Source organism: Ixodes scapularis, unplaced genomic scaffold (assembly GCF_016920785.2).
Source record: "Ixodes scapularis isolate PalLabHiFi unplaced genomic scaffold, ASM1692078v2 PGA_scaffold3__209_contigs__length_174095766, whole genome shotgun sequence".
Lineage (NCBI taxonomy): Eukaryota > Metazoa > Arthropoda > Arachnida > Ixodida > Ixodidae > Ixodes > Ixodes scapularis.
In genome coordinates this window covers 149,723,375-149,740,428 of record NW_024609868.1, presented here as the reverse complement: position 1 = coordinate 149,740,428, position 17,054 = coordinate 149,723,375, and the positions used below count along the sequence as shown (strand labels likewise).

At 46.1% G+C, this 17,054-nt stretch overlaps 1 pseudogene; it reads left to right on the top strand.

Moving 5' to 3' along the window:
* Positions 1-8,537: 8,537 nt before the first annotated feature.
* On the top strand, positions 8,538-9,550 carry LOC121837322 (annotated as a pseudogene).
* Positions 9,551-17,054: the final 7,504 nt, after the last annotated feature.

Here is a 17,054-nt window from a genome sequence, read left to right as displayed (position 1 = left end):
CCTTGTTTTCGGCAAAAAATGTTTTGCCTTTGAGAAAACAATTTGTAAGCGCCCTCTCAGTCACGTTCCGTTTTGCGTATCGCGCGATGTTGACATTTCGGGCGGCTTCCCCCAAAGAACTGTTCTGGCTACGGGTCTAGAAATATTCACTGACAAATTAGGCATAGGAAGGATTGACAAAAAGTATTAATCACCGAATATTGGGGTGTTTGTTTCGAAAAAACGAATCGCAAACACGGCACATTGCGAGATAACGCTCTGGGTTAAAGATTTTTTTTCTTCCGTATCTATAAAAGCTAAGCTCTTCAATCTTTGCCAGTGTATTGCCCTGTATATAGTTCATCTTTGCATGAAATATTGTTATCCTGGTTAGCGGGAGCAATTTACGAGAATTGCTCACACAGAACTAAAAATGCCTTATTTTGAAAATCATTTTAAAAAAATGAAAGCCGCTTACAACTCCCTGTAACGCCGAATTAGAGCGCAGCTCTTGAGGAGGAGGAGGGAAGGGCACGGGGGGGGGGGGGTAAACTAACCAGGGGGGGGGGTCACGTGACCTTGGGGGTCACGTGACCCCCAATGCCGATGATGTCATCACTGACGTCACTGATGACGTCATCCGTGACGATGACGATGCGGGTACCGATGACGTCATTAGTGACGTCACTGATGGCTTCACCAGTGATGATGACGATGACGATGCGAATGTCGGTGACGTCATCAGTGACGTCGCTGATGACGTCATCAGTGATGATGACGATGACGATGCGGATGCCGGTGACGACATCAGTGACGTCACTGATGACGTCATCAGTGATGATGACGATGACGATGCGGATGCCGGTGACGTCGTCAGTGATGATGACGATGACGATGTGGATGCCGGTGACGTCATCAGTGATGATGACGATGACAATGTGGATGCCGGTGACGTCATCAGTGATGATGACGATGACGATGTGGATGCCGGTGACATCAGTGATGATGACGATGACGATGGGGATGCCGGTGACGTCATCAGTGATGATGACGATGACGATGCGGATGCCGGTGACGTCATCAGTGATGATGACGATGACGATGTGGATGCCGGTGACGTCATCAGTGATGATGACGATGACGATGTGGATGCTGGTGACGTCATCAGTGATGATGACGATGACGATGTGGATGCCGGTGACGTCATCAGTGACGATGACGTCATCGGGGGGTCACGCGACATCGGCGGGGGTCACGTGACCTCGGGGGGTCACGTGACCTCGAGGAGGGGGTCACGTGACCTTGAGGAGGGGGTCACGTGACCTCAGGGAAGTCACGTGACCTCGGGGGGGTCACGTGACCCCCCACGAGGTCACGTGACCCCGGTGGGGGGGCTCGCGCGGTGCATTATGGGACATTTCCCATGATGCACCGCGCGGTTACGCCGACGGCGACGCCGACGGCGACGGCGACGGCGACGCCGCTCAAGCCGGAAACGGGCCCCTAAGAGCTGCGCTCTAAAAAGTGAAAGCCGCTTACAACTCCCTGTGACGCCGAATTAGAGCGCAGCTCTTGAGGAGGAGGAGGGAAGGGCGCTGGGGGGGGGGGGTTAGACTAACCAGGGGGGGGGGTCACGTGACCTTGGGGGTCACGTGACCCCCAATGCCGATGATGTCATCACTGACGTCACTGATGATGTCATCAGTGACGATGACGATGCGGGTACCGATGACGTCATTAGTGACGTCACTGATGACTTCACCAGTGATGATGACGATGACGATTCGAATGTCGGTGACGTCATCAGTGACGTCGCTGACGACGTCATCAGTGATGATGACGATGACAATGCGGATGCCGGTGACGACATCAGTGACGTCACTGATGACGTCATCAGTGATGATGACGATGACGATGCGGATGCCGGTGACGTCGTCAGTGATGATGACGATGACGATGTGGATGCCGGTGACGTCATCAGTGATGATGACGATGACAATGTGGATGCCGGTGACGTCATCAGTGATGATGACGATGACGATGCGGATGTCGGTAACGTCACCGGCATCCACATCGTCATCGTCATCATCACTGATGACGTCACCGGCATCCACATCGTCGTCGTCATCATCACTGATGACGTCACCGGCATCCACATCGTCATCGTCATCATCACTGATGACGTCACCGGCATCCGCATCGTCATCGTCATCATCACTGATGACGTCACCGGCATCCACATCGTCATCGTCATCATCACTGATGACGTCACCGGCATCCACATCGTCATCGTCACTGATGACGTCATCATCACTGATGACGTCACCGGCATCCACATCGTCATCGTCATCATCACTGATGACGTCACCGGCATCCACATCGTCATCGTCATCATCACTGATGACGTCATCAGTGATGATGACGATGACGATGCAAATGCCGGTGACGTCATCAGTGTCGATGACGTCATCGGGGGGTCACGCGACATCGGCGGGGGTCACGTGACCTCGGAGGGGGTCACGTGCCCCCCCACGAAGTCACGTGACCCCAGGCGGGGCTCGCGCGGTGCATTATGGGACATTTCCCATGATGCACCGCGCGGTTACGCCGACGCCGACGCCGACGGCGACGGCGACGCCAACGGCGACGGCGACGCCGACGGCGACGCCGACGCCGCTCAAGCCGGAAACGGGCCCCTAAGAGCTGCGCTCTAAAAAAGGCCATCATTAATATTCTTTAAACTCCATGAAATTAACATTTATAATATGTACTAACAGAGTCTGCAAAAACATGATGCAATATTCGTGCGGCTTTTAAGTTATAAAGGGAGAAACATGGCCAACTTCACGCTAGCGCGGTTGCCATAAATGTGACGTGCCCATACCCGTTCTTCACAATTCTATTATTATGAAAAAAGTGTATAAATGCTACGGAGTGGTCAGGAAAAGATAAATTCACAGCAAAGAGGTGAACGGTAGTCTTGAAGAGAAAATTCGTAATATATTTTCATAGAACCGACCCGAAAATGCCCATGGGCCGGAGCGATCGAGGTGCGCCACCCTGTAACATGCTTCACTGTGCCTGCTTCAACAGCCGGCGTATAGCGTCTCCGTCTACGCGACGTAAATGAAGCAACCGGAGCGAATTTGCAAACAGATCAGCCTACAACCTTGGCAGTAACATGATATACGAGGTAGGGCGCGGCACAACCTGAGCCTGTGAGGCGCCAATAGACTACTTCCATAAATCCCTGCATGAAACACGGCGCGCATTGCACTCTGGGAACTAGTTGGTCAGAGAGAAGCGTGGCATGGTCTTGGTTTCGATGGACACGTCGACAAGAGGTTATACACAGAGCGTGGATTATAAACAGCGGTGATCTCTTGTTTTCTGGTCCCGAGAGCGTCATTTGTGGTCTCTACACTGACATAAATGGCCAGACCTTGAAGGTTTTGCACAAGCCCGAAACGTATAGCTTGTCTTAAAGCATGCTTGTTGTATTTGTGTACTCGAGCCTTCTGTTAGCGTTTCGAGGTATGTCGACCAGCCAGTGCTGGGAATCTCGACGCTGCGAAGCTCGGGGATCTTGCTTGTGTACGAATGAAAAAGCTGTACACACCAGTAAGTGTGCATACATTCAGCTCGCGTCTTTACATTAGTGTTGTTGATCAAAAAGTTTTTTTTTTCGTGCGTCCAAAGAAGAAATATAACTTTTTGCAATTACTGTTTTTTTCTAATACGCCTGAGTACGCGAGGTAAAACTCGGAGTCGCCATTGAAAAGCTCCGTTTGTACACACTTCTCATCTCTTATCTGTACTGCCCCGCAGCGCTGCACAAAGTGAAGTTCCCACCCGCTTGCTTTCCAGTAATATTCAACATCCCGTATGCGCATAAAGTTCTCCTGCAATCATATTGGCACATTCGCACATACAAACCGTTTTAAGAAAGCAAAAGTCGATCACTTTTGTGAAGAATGTCGCACCGTTCGCCGGAAGTGCGCCAGATGGGCATGAACCCCTATGCGGTGCGCCAAACGAACGAAATTATTCAAAGCGCATTTGACGGTTGTGCATGCGCTGTCAAACTTTCATGACCCTGACGACACCATTGAAGTGTCACGCAAGCTTGCTAATGGATCGGTGGTGGGCGTGAGCTGCCCTAGTGCCATTCCCGACTACAACGCGTCGATGGGCGGCGTGGAAAGACTTCACCAGCGACGCACCAGCTGCCAGGCTGACCGACGTTCAAAGAAGTGGTGGCTTCGGATATTTTATTTCTTGTTGAATGCAGCTGTAGTGAACGCATTCCTACCGTTAACAGCTTTCCGGGACACTAAGGACATGTGGTTTCGTTTGGTTCTGGGGCGTGAACTCAACAAAGGAAACATATTCAGACAACGGCAAGACGTCGGAGCATTCCGAAACAACCAGAGAGGGAAACCGGGTGGTCAAAAGATGGCGGGAGTCCCAAAAGAAGTGCGGTTCCTGGGTAATGACCATTACCCACAGCGAAGCTCATCAGGAAAAAGATGCCGCTTGTGTTCTTCAAGCAAGAAGGAAGCACGCGCAAACAACGAGCTTGAAAAAATGTCGCGTGCCTCTCTGAATGGAGTGTTTTGCTCCCTTCCACAAGCAGAAGTAATGGAAGTGAAGTAATGAGCTCTCAGATGTTCGGGAAATGAGGCGAAATCAATATTCCCCCAATAAATAATTTTCACATTCAACTGAAAATTGTCGTGGGTCATTTTGATCCCACATTTTCAAAGCAGTCAAAAATCAATGGGACATATTTGACCCACATTTTTTAGGGCCCCTGGTCACGTTACGTAGTTTGCTTTGTCCAAGAAATATTCTTAAATTCTCCCTGTTTCATAGGTTTCACTTGTATCAAAATTTCAGGGAAAAGTTGTTGCGCCTTACAAAGGGTTAAATAATTGTCGTAGAATAGCTTGTGTGCAGATCCCATCTAGAACCTCCCTCGCAGGTGTCATCACAACGCTGGAGCTCGCTCTACAGTAATCTCCGAATCCGAATTCTCGATTGGGATGCTTGTGTTGTCCTTGAAGTGGAGGTTGCCTTTGATCTCCTCAATGCGCTTAAGAATCATTACTGAAGACACGTTCGGAATGTTAAACTCCTTTGTCTAATAATACCTAGATCCAGGCGGTTGCGCGATCGACATGTGGAAAAGTATGCCAATAAATTGGTCCCACTCTTCCTCTGACAAACCCAAAGGACTGTCCAGTGATTTTTGGCCACTAGAGATTTTATTGTTCTTGGATCAACTCAGTGAGGAAACTTGTGCAGTTGAAGTTGAAGAACTCGTACGGTGTGTCCATGTTCACTATGCTGTGCGTTAAGTCCTCCTATTACTTTAAGTCCACAGATGTTGTCGAATACTCAAAGTTTTCCAAACTACAGCCCCTTCGTTCAACTCTCTCGCCTCCCAAAGGCGCTGAAACACCTTGTATTGCCTTCATAGATGACGTTGATACGAATGAAGGACAGTAGTGTTATATGTACACGATTGATCCGGAAGTAAGTAAGATACACGAGTGAGCCGGAAGTTGTTGTTTTTTATTTTTTGTTTTTTTTTGTTATTGTGTTTTGTTTTTAAGACGCGCGCAGACACGTTTCAACCCGTTGTTGGAGGTAGTTCTCTGGACATTTTCCAATTCCTTTGAAACCCGCAGGTAGCTCCCAACACCTTTGAAACCCGCGGGCTAGCTAAGCCTGTCGTGTGTGTTGAAGCAGTCGAAAGTAAGACTGCAGCTAATTTGAGAACTACCCCCCAAAACAGGTTGAAACGTGTCTGCGCCCGTCTCAAAAACAAAACACGATGCAAAAATAAAAAAAAAATGTTGCGAGAGGCGCGCGGTCTATCTCGAGAGAGTGACCTTGAAGCGGTTTGACTGGTTTTTGCTGCTTTCCAGCCACTGTCTCGTTTTAGTTGCTTAATGGCAGTGTCGTCGTCGGACGTGCGCATCCTCTCAATAATTGGTTAGAGGAAAATCTGCGTTAAACATCGCGACTTCACCGTTTACTGCGCTTGCAAGGCATATGACTCCCCGGGCGTACTCAAGCTTTGTGACTCTATAAAAATGCTTCGCACTCGAACTGCCCGACTCACGCATCATTTTTTTTTCTTTCCTGATCTTCGCGCTACAAGGTGAACAGTCTAAAAGCCTCGCGTTATCATTGCTAATAGACATTTTGTTTCAGCATTTGGTCATCGAGAGGGAGAAAAATCACCTCGGTCCGCCACCACACCCTTCTTGCACAGCAAGGTGAGCAGTCTAAAAGCCTAGCGTTCTCATCGCTAATTGGATTTTTTGTTTGTTTCTGTATGTCTGAAAAGGTCACCGATACCTAGACGACCCGGATCATCTAGCCCCCTCGGCACCCAATCGTCGGATATCTACGAATATTGTCTGGCCATCTCATCCCCATCATAATCTCTTGTCACCTATGCTCTCCCGACGACCGACATCAGTATTCCAGTGCAGACTCGCTACAAGTTTACTTAGCCTTGGTTCACAATGTGACTCCCTCGCCATGCATTCCCTTTTATGAAAGAGTGTGCGCTTTTCGCAATTATGCGGCTCAGTACGAGTTACACTTACACGAAAGAGACACAGAGGCGTACGACGTGGCCACTTTTTTCAGGCATCGTGCAAAGCACATGTCAAACCTGCTCAGACATTTTGGTCTGCGTCTGCGTTTCTTGAAACACTCACTGTCGAGCTTGGGCGTCTCCTTCCTGAGGACGACATTGATGTAACTGTGCTCTTTTTTCATAGTCAGGTCCAAACAGCATTTGTGGACGATAATATCAGTAGTTCGATTCAGCGAGTTTGCACTGAAATAGCTTTCCGGTTGGAGCATTATCAGGAACAAGGCTCGGGATTCTTTCTTGTCGGGATCAAGGTTTGTACATTTAGTTTGGGCCGATTCCTTCCCCCGACCGTTGGTTGCGGACATTTCTCTCTGCCGAAGGAACTTGCCTCAAAGCAATGCCTCGTCAGTGTCACTGAGCGACTTCACGAACCTGAACGGGACATGTGCTTTGCGTTTGCGGCGCTCGCCGTTTTTCGTCCTGTAAACGGGTTTTACAGAGGAGGAGCATCCTCGTATCGTGAACATATGTGCAAATGGGTTTGGATTTGGGCTAGTTGGTTGAACATGTTTAGGGGTTAAAAGCGCTAAAAGCGACGGACGAGTAGAAGAGGCACACACCACAAGCGCTCTGTGGTGTGTGTCTCTTGTACTCGTCCGTCGTTTTTAGCGCTTTTAACCCCTAAATATGTGAAAATATGTGTTTCCGAAAACCTTCCCTGCAACCTTCCCCCAAGACGTGGGGGTCTTTGAGAGAAGCAATTGTGCCTCAGTGAACGCGTTCGGTTATGAAAGCGAGAAAAACTTTGTTTACCCATTGAAGGTAGTTGATGACGAGTTGGAGCAGCATGTCGATCTTCTTGTTGAGAACCATTTTGTGGCCGTTACAAACTTTGCGAGACTTTTTTTGAATACCAAAAGTCTACGCTTTCGTTTTAAGAGGTGTCTGACCGGTTTTCAGAGGCGAGAAACCCTGTCTGACCATCTCTCAATGTGCAGGGACAAGAAGTCGGGTAAAACCGCCTTCCCAAACAACGGTGACGAACTGTACTTTCGGAGCACGCATGTCATGGAAGAGTTCCCCTTTTATTGTGTTTACGACTTTGAAGCAATTCTGGAACCGACTCAGTCGACGGGCAATGTTTACGACAATCACGTCCCCAGCTCTTTTTGTCTTCTCGTCATCCACTCGAAGGATTCGTCCACTGTTGAAGAATGCCTCTATCGTGGACCCGATTGTGTAGTAAAATTCATTTTGATTCTCAACTTTCTAGCGAAGGAAATACCCCAGTTGATTAGGTCGAGTGAAGTGCCTCTTGAAATGACTCAAGAAAACGAGGCTTCCCACGCGGACTCTTCCCGCTGTGGCATTTGCAACGAAAGCTTTAGCAAAAAAAATGAAGACTCGCGATCACGACCACATGACGGGAAAGTATAGGCGGACGCTTTGCTCCTAGTGTTACCTAAATCATCGAATCAACAAACATACCGTTCCACTCATAGCGCATAACCATTCCTACGACCTCAGCTTCTGTTTAGGCAAGCTTAATTTGTTCGAGTCCAAGGATATTAACGTACTCGGAAGCTCGTGCCAGAATTTCAAATTGTTAGAGATAGGCACCTTCGCTTTATTGACAGCCTCGCATTTCTTAATGCAATCCTGGAGACGCTCGTACAAAATCTCCACTCTAAGGGAACAGAGCATTTTGTTGCCTTCGTCAGTCTTTTCCCGAGCACGTCGACCTCCTTCACCGCCAAGGAGTGTTTTGTTATAATTTTATTACAAGCTGTGAGAGTTACGAGGGGCAGAGCCTCCCGACACAAGAGGCCTTTTTTAACAATTGACTGGGAGCGGGGTGTATGAAGGAGACTACGAACATGCACAGGTCGTTTCCGGTACCTTTGGTTTGAAGAACCTTGGAGAATACAGCGACCTTTACCTAATGACTTACTACCTCCTACTTGCCGATGTTTTTCAAAACTTTAGACGATGGACGCTGGAGACGTACGAAATTGAGGCTCTACATTTCGTATCGTTACCGTCCCTAAGCTTGTCGTGTGCGTTGAAGCAGTCGAAAGTAAGAGTGCAGCTAATTGACGATCCTGACACATATCTCATCATAGAACAGGGTATTCGCGGAGGGATTACCCAATGCACGACCCGCCATGCTGTCGCAAATGTTCCGGGAACGGATACGTCTAAACCGAAGCACGAACCGTCTCAGATTTTGGACTTGGACGTTAACGGTTTGTATGAAGCGACAATGAGAGAAGCCCTGCCAGCTCGGACTTTGAGTGGATGACGAAAGACGAGATTGCCTGCCTGAACATTGATGACGTTCCAGATGACGCTCCGACGGGCAACATTCTGGAGGTAGACCTCAGATATCCTCATGACTTGCACGATACTCACTCTGACTTTCCCTTGGCCCCAGTGAAACAAAGCTTTCCTTACGAGTGGTTATCCGACTATCAAAAACGTCTGATTGACAAGTTTGAAATGCCCAAAGAGGAATCCACTAAGAAGCTGTTGCTCACACTTCACGACAAAACGAAATACGTTTTGCACTACCGGATTTTAAAACTGTAGACCCAGTTAGGACTACAGGTCACCAAAATTCACCGAGTCCTCAAATTCTCACAGCGAGCGTTCTTGACGGAGTGTATTGATTTTAACCACCAGCTGAGAAAGCAAGCAACCAACTCCTTCCAGAAGAATCTTTCCAAACTGTTCATGAACAGTATATATGGCAAAACAATCAAGAATGCACGTAAACATGGACACATTAAACTCTGCGTTAAAGAGGACGACATACTGAAAATGCTTCAGAAGCCAAACCTGACGCAGTTTGGAGCACTTAGCTCGCAGGTCGTAATTTTCCAGTTTGCTGCGAGAGTGATCAAACTCAAGCAACCACTCTAAGCAAGGTTCTCAATTCTTGAGATATCAAAATAGTGATGTCCGATTTCTTTTATAATCAACTTCGTCATGCGATCCCCTCAGCGAGGGCTCTTTACTGCGACACGAATTCCTTCTTCCTACACCTTCACGGATCAGATGTATACGACAAACTGCCCCAACTCCGAGACGCATGCTTGGATACATCTGGATATCCAGAGAGTCACAAGCTCTTCTCAGCCGAAAACAAAATGAGGCTCGGTGTGTTACAAAATAAATATCCGACTACCCACTTACTGGCTTTTTGTTGCTTAAAACCAAAGCTATACAGCTTCAACACAAGCAGCAACATGTGTTGAGTAAGAGCCAAGGGAGTAAAGAAATGTGCGTCCCGCAAGTTGACCTACGAGCTGTAAAAGCACGCTCTAGAGACGAAAACTATGCACAGAGTGACGCACCACTTGATTGCTCGAAAACTTAACGAGAACAAAAGCATCTCGGTCGAAAAGATTGCTCTGAGTCCGTTTGACAACAAGCGATACATTTGCAGCGACGGGATTACGACGTTTCCTTTTGGCCATAAGAGCGTTTTCGGAAGCGAGCGATCTGTCTCCTTATCCAAGTCCTGAACTTGTAAATGTTTTGGACTGTAGCGCAATTGCTCGTGTGCTCACCGGTGTGTCTTGAAACTTCTTGTGTACATTTTTGTATAATCCGCTAGTGTACGGAAGCGATCCAATCTGTATTTTTATCTCACGCCCTGACCTTGTTAATATTTCTGAAATGTATCGCGCACGTTGCTCTGGTATTCCACAACTTTTTTTTTTGCCTCACTGCTTGTGTTGTACATTTTTGTGTAAACTGTTTGCAGTGGTTTCTTTGTTGCGTAGAGTGAAAAAAAATATTCAACGCCGTATCTGTATTTGTATATGTGCGTATTTTTAGAGCGAATAAAAAAAAATCAAACACCATATCTGTCTCGTCTTTAGCGCGTATGGATGCGACCACGCTCCGGTCCATTTTCCACAATGCTCCGTTCAGCAGACAGCTGAAATTACCTAGAGATGACGTGAGCGCGAGAGTTGTCGACATCTACGAAGCTGACGCTGACATTATCGAGAGATGTCGCGCGATAGTGCTAAAAGTTCACGCCAGCTAAGGGATTAAGGTGCGCGCCATCTACAAACGTAATCGACAACTCATGCATTGCGTGCACGCAAAAATAGGGATGAGCACACCTTAGGAACACGCGCAACTTACCTTACCAGCAACAGAAGCCCCAAGGTCACACCCACGCCGCAAGATGTCGCTCATGCCCTAACAACAAAGACGCTTAGCAAAAAAGACGCGCGCCATCTGTGAACCGAGGTGTCAACTCATGCGCCTAAAGTCCGGATTCAAACTGTGCACGCGCGAAATCAAGAATATGAAATGCGATCTTCACTTAGCATGCAGAACTCGTGCTTCAATCCCGACTCTCTGAGTTCGAAGCCAGCTCGGAGGAAGAATATTTTGGTAAGACATTACCGCGCAGCGATTCAAATATCACGTGACGCTGATCACATGCTCCACAGGGAAAAGATATCCCTAGCAAAAATAACGGTTTGAAATCAGTCCGGAAAGTGAAATCCGGACTAAGATCAAACCGGAGTCACACCGGAGAGGTGGCTTCCGGTTCGCACAAACCATGAATTTTCATATCCGGTTCAAAGTCAAATTGGAGGAATTCCGGAGAGGCGAATTCCGGTTCGCTCATACCGTGATTTTCCTAATCCGGTTCAAAGTCAAAGTGGAGGAATTCCGGACACGCAAATTCCGGTTCGCTCTAACCGTGAATTTCCTAATCCGGTTCAAAGTCAAATTGGAGGAATTCCGGACAGACAGATTCCAGTTCGCACAAACCGTGATTTTCCCAATCCGCTTCAAAGTTAAATTGAAGGAATTCCAGACAGTCAAATTCCGGTTCACACAAACCGTGATTTTCCTAAATGGTTCGATCAGACCGTGATTTTTGGAGTCCGGTTCAAATTACAATTGAAGGAATTCCAGACACACAATATGCGGTTCGAACAAACCATTTTTTGTCAAATTCGGTTAAAAAACAAATTGGACAAAAGTCTAGCCCGAAAATATCCGCTTTGCACAAACCATACTTTGCCATATCTTGTTCCAGAGAAAATCGGATCAGCCGCCTGATGCCGAAGACTTTCAAGCGTATGGTTGAAATATCAAGTTGCAAACAATCCATCCCGATACCGTACGTACGGGCTGCTGCGTCGATCAAAGCTCAGACCGCAGAAGACAGCCGGCTGATATGCGGTGCCAAAAAGGAGACATCACGGCGATTTTTGTGCCAGTCATTGCCATCTGATTCCATCTAGCATTTTTATGTATTCTGCAATACTTGTTCATTATTATGCTTGAACTACGTTTTGTTATTTATTATTTTTTAAGTAATTGCTTGATAACTGTCAAATAACCTTTTTTATATAATTTTCTCTACATAAAAACAAACAAAAACAAGAACTAATTCGATGCCACAGCTAGATGTACACACAATCGGGAAGTGTCATTTCAGTATCTTTGACAGCTTTTCTGCGGTCTCCTTGTTTATGCCTGCATGCTGAACATTCTATTATGGTGCACATGCAGGCAATTTTATGGGCTTTTATCAATTTAGGTACGCAAAGCAGGGATTTAAACCGTAACCGAAACCGAAAACCATTTAGGAACGAAAATTTTCAGTAACCGTAACAGAAACAAAATTGTTATTTGAAATTAAAAAAAAAAAACACGTAGCCGTAAGCGTAACCGTAAAGTATTTACCGGTAACTGGTTTTAACCAATATTAGCCGAAAAATAAAAAATAAAAACAATTTCTCATGTATGACTTGGAGGACGGATCTTGAAATATTGTGGCAATTTGACAGAGTTACTTTCAGCGAGTGGTGCATCTGGTAATACGATTTCCGTTCAATCTAACTTTAGGATTAAGGATACTTGGTTGGAATCATTAGTCGTGCTTATAATAAAAAAAGTCTATCTCTAAATTTATGACGCTCCTACATCGCTACATGTATCAGTACGTGTCGCCTTCAGTGTAATAACTAATAAGTTAGAATTCTCAGATGTCCATCCAATTCGGTTCTATCAAAACCACCAATGTTCCTGACATGCAGTAGCCAATATGAAGAAACGAGGTAAATTGACTGTCATGCAGAGCTGGCGGAAAAGAAAACATAGTATTCATTTAGTCTGAAACGTCGCTAGTAACGATTTTGAGACAACACAGAAAGAAAAAAACAATGTGACCGGTTTGACATTGGCGTTAAGTGTATGTTTCATATTAACCGTGATCAAGAGTTTATCTGAACAGAAAACAATCACAAAAATTAAAAATTATTTTGTGAAGTGAAAGTTAATATATCCTTTGATGGCCAGTATTTACATGGAAGTTCAGTGACTGGCCGGCATCGGCGCTTTGGTGTTCAAGCTGGCGAGCCCCGTCATGGAAGATCCGTTTACTGACCGGCATCGTTTTTTGTTTTTTTTTTCGTCCTTTTCACTATGAAGTCAAGTCATTGAGATTCTGACAAACTGTGGCAATTCATGGATAGCGGGTGGAAATGTTTGCGTTGATCAATCCTTCCTAAATGACTGCCGAGGCTAGGGTATTTTATCCCAGCATGGCAAGGCTGACGTGTTTTATCGCGAAAACGCAAGAAAAAACAATACGGTGAAGAAAATTAGCTGCAGAGGATTTGAGAATGTGACCGCCTACGCCACGAAAAATAAATTTTACAACGCTGAACATCACTTTTTTCAGGAAGCTAGTTTAATTTGATGTACTATACTTAGGGTCCGGTGGTATACGCAGGCGTTTGGCCCTGATAAAAACTAAAAACGGTATAACGGAGCCTAAAAATGAAAAAAAAAAAAAAAAAAAGTGGCATGATTGAGCACGCGCTTTGAGTTACAAAAACAATAATAAACATTATTTTCCAGAGACTACAAAAGTAAGAGATGTGTTTATTGCTTATGACGCTACGAGAGTGCGAAAATATGCTATTTCAGACAGGAATCAACTGCTTTCTGTGGTAGTTACGATTATCTAACAGAAATATTTCGAACGTTTCCATAGCCAAACGATATCTGTTGCTTTGATAAATTATGTTATACGACATACCGCTCCAGAGGATCGCGAATATAAAAACTTATTTCTTTAACGCAAAAAAGCGAGAAACACCACTGCATTGTGGATGTTCACACTGCCGGGTTTGTGAATGTGACCCCTTGACGCTACGAAAAATAATTGTTACAACGTCGAACGATGCCGTTTCTGAAAGATAGTTTAATTATCCGTGCTGCACTTGAACCTCAGGAATAAAAACGTGTCTAGGCCTAATAAAAAAAGTAAAACTGCGGAGCGCAACCTGTATAAATAAAACCTGGCGGCACGCGGGGGATAGCACTGATCTACGAGAACAAATTAAATACTACTTTCCGGAAGTCAGAATATTAAGAGATGTGCTTAATTAATACGTAGCGCGCTATGAGCTCAGCTAAATTACCGCCTTAAAATGATGGTATTTTTGATTCGACAGCGGGTGAAGATGGCCGCTTTCAGACAAACTTCAGCTGCATTACTGTGGCAGTTTTACCACTTACACATTTTCCCATTTTGCTCGCAATATGCTCATTATTATTACATTTCTTTCTTCTTTGAAAGGGCTTGTACTGTTTGCCTACGGTTATGAATTATCCCGGCAAAACAAGAGGGCCACGGTTTGTGCTTTGCAACAATTCAAACTTAGGCTCGCACTTTTTGTTTTCACCTTGTCCGTGATTATTACCCTAAAGAACGGTGCCGACGACTGCAAAAATATAGAAAATATTTAAAATAATAAAATCTAATACAGAAAGGTGAGAAAAAAAAATATTAAAAAATATAAAAACTAATACAAGAAGGTGAGAAACAATATTTTAAATAATAAAAACTAATGCAAAAAGGCGAGAAAAAAAATATTTAAAGTAATAAAAACTAATACAAAAGGTAAAAAAAAGATTTAAAATAATGAAAACCAATACAAAAAAAAACATAAGAAAAGAGTGTTTTCCGGGATTCGAACGAACGTCCGCACGCTCTGCAAGATAGCGCGTTAGCAAGCTCGGCTAAAGTTGCCCGGTTATCCAAGGGTGTTTTCTGGAAAGATCCATGTCTACTGAAGTCGTTTCGAACCGTTGTACTTACTTTCGTATTTAATATTTTCTACATATACAGGACTTATTCATAATATTATGGCAATAACGACGTCTGCAATAATTTATTATTGCTGTGTCTTATATGAGGTTTGTAATGCGGTTTGCTTATCCTTTTATTTTAAACGTTTTGAAGATACGAAAACAATCTCATCGAATCAACAGCCTATGTTTCGCACGGTTTGCCGGCCGTATCGGCCGTGTGCGTTTGAATGCCTGCGTTCGCGACCGGATAACGGTTAAATTTCCCGATTAGTCGTGATGCGTGGAGTTTGCCTTAGTTTCAAACGTGTCCGAAAAAGACGGAAGCGACTGTGAGAAGTGGAACTTCGTCAAATCGGCTCAACAGCGAAGATCATGGTACGGAAACCGAAGTAAGTTTGTTTCTTTGTTCGTTAGGGCTAGCTTATTTCCTGCGTTCAGAAAGCTTGTTATTGTCTGTAGATCGCTTGCTTTTACCAGTATTATTAATTGTGCGTGAATGGTGTTATGCGAGGCTGTTTTTCTTCTTTTTTCCCCGATGCAGAGACTACTCGCTCAAGGTTCATCAGTAGCGGCGGAACTCTTTGGGAGACGGGGGGTGCGGGGGTGGGGGTCAAAGCGGATGGGGGAGGATTGCCTCCCTAAAGGCCGGGTCCATATCACAAGAGCGAATGACATTTTAGCGAACGGCGACATTTGAGCGAATGATCGTTTTAGCGAATAACGGGGGCGCGCGTTAACCCATCCGTCGCGCTGCGCTTTACGCCGCTTCGCGGCGACAGTCTGCGGCAACTCATTACAAAAATATAAACTCACTTGGCCCACCCGAAAACGCCGCTTCGCGGCGTCCGGCTATTCGCTAAAGTGTCGTTCGATGAAACGTGGGCGTTCGCTAAAACGTCATTCGATCAAGTGAGTGCCTCCCGCCGAGACGACGCCATTGCATGCGGAGAGCTGGACCCGACAAAAAGCTTTCTGTGTAAGTCCTTTGTGTTTTTACTCTTTTTGTTATTTGTGTGTTCGTTGTTTCACTTTTTCTTATGATTTAGTCCGGGTTTTTGTTACTTATGTGTTCATTATTTATTAATTTTTTTCTTTATTAAGTTTTAGTTAAAAATATGATGCCCTCGTCATTTTCCAGGGGAGGCACTCACTTGATCGAATGACGTTTTAGCGAACGCCCACGTTTCATCGAACGACACTTTAGCGAATAGTCGGACGCCGCGAAGCGGCGTTTTCGGGTGGGCCAAGTGAGTTCATATTTTTGTAATGAGTTGCCGTAGACTGTCGCCGCGAAGCGGCGTAAAGCGCAGCGCGACGGATGGGTTAACGCGCGCCCCCGTTATTCGCTAAAACGACCATTCGCTCAAATGTCGCCGTTCGCTAAAATGTCATTCGCTCTTGTGATATGGACCCATTTTCCAGTCCGGGAAACGGTGGTGACCTCGTCGTGTTCAAGGAGCAGTAATGAACTTTTCATCTTGTATTGCTTCCGGCGAGCCGAGCCGAGCCGAGCGTGCAAAACGTTCGAAACATCAGCTCCGTGGGAGCGTCTACAACGGCCCTTGCCGGCCGCGGATTTTCTGATTCTGCATCTACTGATGAGTACCAGGTTGTACTGCCACCACTACCGCGTGGTGCACTAGCACTGAACACTGAACTTCTGCACTGTGATGTCAAGAGCCGCCCGTACATGATTGAAGACTTAAAACGTTAGCTGGAACGCCTGAACGTCCTCCGAGAAGTTGCTTCAATAGGAGCATACCAGATGAATCACGTCTGGATCGTCACTCTGAGATCATCAGCTGCCACGCTCAAGTTAGTCACTCCAAAGGAGCTCGAAATCAAGGACCGGCGATGCCTAGCCATTGATCCGAGCAACGCTGAAGTTAGTCAAGATCCATTGGATCCCTTTTCACGTGTCGAACGACGCAGTATGCGAGGCGTTGGAGCCTTTCGGTAAAGTTTCAGAAGTAACCCGGGACACCTGGATGGCCGAAGGTTTCCAGGGCATCGAGTCTGCGACAAGGCTTGTGCGCATCACCCTCCCTGAGGGGTCAACGATCGACAGCCTACCGCACCAGTTACGGCTCTTTGGAGCGAACTGTTTGATTGTGGTCCTTGGAGGCGCACCGTTATGCTTGCGCTGTAAGCGCACTGAACACATACGACGAGACTGCCGTGCGCCGCGTTGTTCAGAGTGTTATTGCTTCGAACATGAGGCAGAAGTCTGCGTGAGGATCTACGCCACAGCTGTCGGACGTCAAGAAACGGATCCGGTAAATGAAATGACCATGGACGCTGACGAGGCGGAGAGCAC